The sequence below is a fragment of the Ranitomeya variabilis genome, chromosome 5 (assembly GCF_051348905.1).
Source record: "Ranitomeya variabilis isolate aRanVar5 chromosome 5, aRanVar5.hap1, whole genome shotgun sequence".
NCBI classification, from domain to species: domain Eukaryota; kingdom Metazoa; phylum Chordata; class Amphibia; order Anura; family Dendrobatidae; genus Ranitomeya; species Ranitomeya variabilis.
The window spans coordinates 291,046,810-291,052,809 of NC_135236.1; positions in this window are offsets into that span (position 1 = coordinate 291,046,810).

Genomic DNA, 6,000 nt, shown 5'->3' on the forward strand with positions numbered 1-6,000 from the left:
TAGTGAAAGGAAGTTCACCTGTGTGCAATTTAAGTGTCACATGGTCTATCAGTATATACGCACCTTTTCTGAAATGCCACAGAGGCTGCAACACCATTAAGCAAGAAGCACCACTAACCAAACACCATAAAGACCAAGTCAGGGACAAAGTTGTTGAGCAGTACAAGTCAGTGTTGGGTTATTAAAAAAATATATATATCTCAATAACTGATGATTCCTTGAAGCATCATGAAATCCATTATCATCAAATGGAAAAAACAAGGTACCACAATAAACCTGCCAAGAGGGCTGCTCACCAAAAGTCAGTCCGAGCTAGGAGGGCACTAACCAGAGAGGCAGCATGGAGACCAAAGGTAACCCTGAAGGAGCTGCAGAGGTTCCAAACAGAGACAGGAGTATCGGTCCATACAACCACAATAAGCCGTACACTGTTGTGAAATTGGATTTTGGGCTCCCCCGGTGGCCACTGGTGGAATTGAACTGGTGTGCATCATCCTCTCGGTTCACCTGTTTCCATCAGGATGTGGGAGTCGCTATTTAGCCTTGCTCCTCTGTCACTTCCATGCCGGTCAACATTGTAATCAGAAGCCTTTCTGTGCATGTTCCTGCTGCTAGACAACTCCCAGCTAAGTTGGACTTCAGTCCTTGTTTGTTTTTGCATTTTGTTCCAGTTCACAGCTGTAGTTTCGTTTCTGTGTCTGGAAAGCTCTTGTGATCTGAAATTGCCACTCTGATGTTATGAGTTAATACTAGAGTCTTAAAGTAATTTCAGGATGGTGTTTTGATAGGGTTTTCAGCTGACCATGAAAGTGCTCTTTCTGTTTTCCTGCTATCTAGTAAGCGGACCTCAATTTTGCTAAACCTATTTTCATACTACGTTTGTCATTTCATCTAAAATCACCGCCAATATTTGTGGGGGCCTCTGTCTGCCTTTCGGGGAAATTTCTCTAGAGGTGAGCCAGGACTATATTTTCCTCTGCCAGGATTAGTTAGTCCTCCGGCCGGCGCTGGGCGTCTAGGGATAAAACGCAGGCTACGCTACCCGGCTACTGTTAGTTGTGCGGCAGGTTTAGTTCATGGTCAGTTTAGTTTCCATCCTTCCAAGAGCTAGTTCTTATGTTTGCTGGGCTATGTTCTCTTGCCATTGAGAACCATAACAGTTTGACCGGCCACAAAGGGTTAAATTAATTGACAGAGAAAAGAGAGAAAAGAGAAGTCTGCTGAAGATTTTTTTTTTTTTTTTTTGCTTCAGTTCTGAGTGTGCTTGTAATTGAATCTCTTGCAACTCTGCCTATATTGCAGCCTTTCTCTCTCTCTCTCCTTCTAATCCTGGAATGGCTCTGTGTTCACCTGTTTAAAATGGATATTCAGAGTTTAGCTGCAGGTTTGAATAATCTCACCACGAAAGTTCAAAATTTACAAGATTTTGTTGTTCATGTTCCTATATCTGAACCTAGAATTCCTTTGCCTGAATTTTTCTCGGGGAATAGATCTTGCTTTCAAAATTTCAAAAATAATTGCAAGTTGTTTTTGTCCCTGAAATCTCGCTCTGCTGGAGATCCTGCTCAGCAGGTCAGGATTGTGATTTCCTTGCTCCGGGGCGACCCTCAGGATTGGGCTTTTGCATTGGCTCCAGGGGATCCTGCGTTGCTCAATGTGGATGCGTTTTTTCTGGCCTTGGGGTTGCTTTATGAGGAACCTCAGTTAGAACTTCAGGCGGAAAAGGCCTTGATGTCCCTATCTCAGGGGCAAGACGAAGCTGAAATATACTGCCAGAAATTCCGTAAATGGGCTGTGCTTACTCAGTGGAATGAGTGCGCCCTGGCGGCGAATTTCAGAGAGGGTCTCTCTGATGCTATTAAGGATGTTATGGTGGGGTTCCCTGTGCCTGCGGGTCTGAATGAGTCCATGACAATGGCTATCCAGATCGATAGGCGTCTGCGGGAGCGCAAACCTGTGCACCATTTGGCGGTGTCTACTGAGAAGACGCCAGAGAATATGCAATGTGATAGAATTCTGTCCAGAAGTGAACGGCAGAATTTTAGATGAAAAAATGGGTTGTGCTTCTATTGCGGTGATTCAACTCATGTTATATCAGCATGCTCTAAGCGTACTAAGAAGCTTGATAAGTCTGTTTCAATTGGCACTTTACAGTCTAAGTTTATTCTATCTGTGACCCTGATTTGTTCTTTATCATCTATTACCGCGGATGCCTATGTCGACTCTGGCGCCGCTTTGAGTCTTATGGATTGGTCCTTTGCCAAACGCTGTGGGTATGATTTGGAGCCTCTTGAAACTCCTATACCCCTGAAGGGGATTGACTCCACCCCATTGGCTAGCAATAAACCACAATACTGGACACAAGTAACTATGCGGATTAATCCGGATCACCAGGAGATTATTCGCTTTCTTTTGCTGTATAACCTACATGATGTGTTGGTGCTTGGATTGCCATGGCTGCAATCTCATAACCCAGTCCTTGACTGGAAAGCTATGTCTGTGTTAAGCTGGGGATGTAAGGGGACGCATGGGGACGTACCTGTGGTTTCCATTTCATCATCTATTCCCTCTGAGATTCCTGAATTCTTGACTGAATATCGTGACGTTTTTGAAGAACCTAAGCTTGGTTCATTACCTCCGCACCGGGAGTGTGATTGTGCCATAGATTTGATTCCGGGTAGTAAATACCCTAAGGGTCGTTTATTTAATCTGTCTGTGCCTGAACATGCTGCTATGCGAGAATATATAAAGGAGTCCTTGGAAAAGGGACATATTCGTCCTTCGTCATCTCCCTTAGGAGCCGGTTTTTTCTTTGTGGCTAAGAAAGATGGCTCTTTGAGGCCGTGCATTGATTATCGGCTTTTGAATAAAATCACGGTTAAATATCAATATCCGTTGCCACTGCTGACTGATTTGTTTGCTCGCATAAAGGGGGCCAAGTGGTTCTCTAAGATAGATCTCCGTGGGGCGTATAATTTGGTGCGAATTAAGCAGGGGGATGAGTGGAAAACCGCATTTAATACGCCCGAGGGCCACTTTGAGTATTTGGTGATGCCTTTTGGTCTTTCAAATGCCCCTTCAGTCTTTCAGTCCTTTATGCATGACATTTTCCGTGATTATTTGGATAAATTTATGATTGTGTATCTGGATGATATTTTGATTTTTTCGGATGACTGGGACTCTCATGTCCAGCAGGTCAGGAGGGTTTTTCAGGTTTTGCGGTCTAATTCCTTGTGTGTGAAGGGTTCTAAGTGCGTTTTTGGGGTTCAAAAGATTTCCTTTTTGGGATATATTTTTTCCCCCTCTTCCATCGAGATGGATCCTGTCAAGGTTCAGGCTATTTGTGATTGGACGCAACCCTCTTCTCTTAAGAGTCTTCAGAAATTTTTGGGCTTTGCTAACTTTTATCGTCGATTTATTGCTGGTTTTTCTGATGTTGTTAAACCATTGACTGATTTGACTAAGAAGGGTGCTGATGTTGCTGATTGGTCCCCTGCTGCTGTGGAGGCCTTTCGGGAGCTTAAGCGCCGCTTTTCTTCCGCCCCTGTGTTGCGTCAGCCTGATGTTGCTCTTCCTTTTCAGGTTGAGGTCGACGCTTCTGAAATCGGAGCTGGGGCGGTTTTGTCGCAGAGAAGTTCCGATTGCTCCGTGATGAGACCTTGTGCTTTTTTCTCGCGTAAATTTTCGCCCGCCGAGCGGAATTATGATGTTGGGAATCGGGAGCTTTTGGCCATGAAGTGGGCTTTTGAGGAGTGGCGTCATTGGCTTGAGGGGGCTAGACATCAGGTGGTGGTATTGACTGACCACAAAAATCTAATTTATCTTGAGTCCGCCAGACGCCTGAATCCTAGACAGGCGCGCTGGTCGTTGTTTTTCTCTCGGTTTAATTTTGTGGTGTCCTACCTGCCGGGTTCTAAGAATGTTAAGGCGGATGCCCTTTCTAGGAGTTTTGAGCCTGACTCCCCTGGTAATTCTGAACCTACAGGTATCCTTAAGGATGGAGTGATATTGTCTGCCGTTTCTCCAGACCTGCGGCGGGCCTTGCAGGAGTTTCAAGCGGATAGACCTGATCGTTGCCCACCTGGTAGACTGTTTGTTCCTGATGATTGGACCAGTAAAGTCATTTCTGAGGTTCATTCTTCTGCGTTGGCAGGTCATCCTGGAATCTTTGGTACCAGGGATTTGGTGGCAAGGTCCTTCTGGTGGCCTTCCCTGTCTCGAGATGTGCGAGGCTTCGTGCAGTCTTGTGACGTTTGTGCTCGGGCCAAGCCTTGTTGTTCTCGGGCTAGTGGATTGTTGTTGCCCTTGCCTATCCCGAAGAGGCCCTGGACGCACATCTCGATGGATTTTATTTCGGATCTTCCTGTTTCTCAGAAGATGTCTGTCATCTGGGTGGTGTGTGATCGTTTCTCTAAGATGGTCCATTTGGTTCCCCTGCCTAAGTTGCCTTCTTCTTCCGAGTTGGTTCCTCTGTTTTTTCAAAATGTGGTCCGTTTGCATGGTATTCCGGAGAATATCGTTTCTGACAGAGGTACCCAATTCATGTCTAGATTTTGGCGAGCATTCTGTGCTAGGATGGGCATAGATTTGTCTTTCTCGTCTGCTTTCCATCCTCAGACTAATGGCCAGACCGAGCGGACGAATCAGACCTTGGAGACATATTTGAGGTGTTTTGTGTCTGCAGATCAGGATGATTGGGTTGCTTTTTTGCCTTTAGCGGAGTTTGCCCTCAATAATCGGGCCAGCTCTGCCACCTTGGTGTCTCCCTTTTTCTGTAATTCGGGGTTTCATCCTCGATTTTCTTCTGGTCAGGTGGAATCTTCGGATTGTCCTGGAGTGGATGCTGTGGTGGAGAGGTTGCATCAGATTTGGGGGCAGGTAGTGGACAATTTGAAGTTGTCCCAGGAGAAGACTCAGCTTTTTGCCAACCGCCGGCGTCGGGTTGGTCCTCGGCTTTGTGTTGGGGACTTGGTGTGGTTGTCTTCTCGTTTTGTCCCTATGAGGGTTTCTTCTCCCAAGTTTAAGCCTCGGTTCATCGGCCCGTACAAGATATTGGAGATTCTTAACCCTGTGTCCTTCCGTTTGGACCTCCCTGCATCTTTTTCTATTCATAATGTTTTTCATCGGTCATTATTGCGCAGGTATGAGGTACCGGTTGTGCCTTCCGTTGAGCCTCCTGCTCCGGTGTTGGTTGAGGGCGAGTTGGAGTACGTTGTGGAAAAAATCTTGGACTCCCGTGTTTCCAGACGGAAACTCCAGTATCTGGTCAAATGGAAGGGATACGGTCAGGAGGATAATTCTTGGGTGACTGCCTCTGATGTTCATGCCTCCGATTTGGTCCGTGCCTTTCATAGGGCTCATCCTGATCGCCCTGGTGGTTCTGGTGAGGGTTCGGTGCCCCCTCCTTGAGGGGGGGGTACTGTTGTGAAATTGGATTTTGGGCTCCCCCGGTGGCCACTGGTGGAATTGAACTGGTGTGCATCATCCTCTCGGTTCACCTGTTTCCATCAGGATGTGGGAGTCGCTATTTAGCCTTGCTCCTCTGTCACTTCCATGCCGGTCAACATTGTAATCAGAAGCCTTTCTGTGCATGTTCCTGCTGCTAGACAACTCCCAGCTAAGTTGGACTTCAGTCCTTGTTTGTTTTTGCATTTTGTTCCAGTTCACAGCTGTAGTTTCGTTTCTGTGTCTGGAAAGCTCTTGTGATCTGAAATTGCCACTCTGATGTTATGAGTTAATACTAGAGTCTTAAAGTAATTTCAGGATGGTGTTTTGATAGGGTTTTCAGCTGACCATGAAAGTGCTCTTTCTGTTTTCCTGCTATCTAGTAAGCGGACCTCAATTTTGCTAAACCTATTTTCATACTACGTTTGTCATTTCATCTAAAATCACCGCCAATATTTGTGGGGGCCTCTGTCTGCCTTTCGGGGAAATTTCTCTAGAGGTGAGCCAGGACTATATTTTCCTCTGCCAGGATTAGTTAGTCCTCCGGCCGGCGCT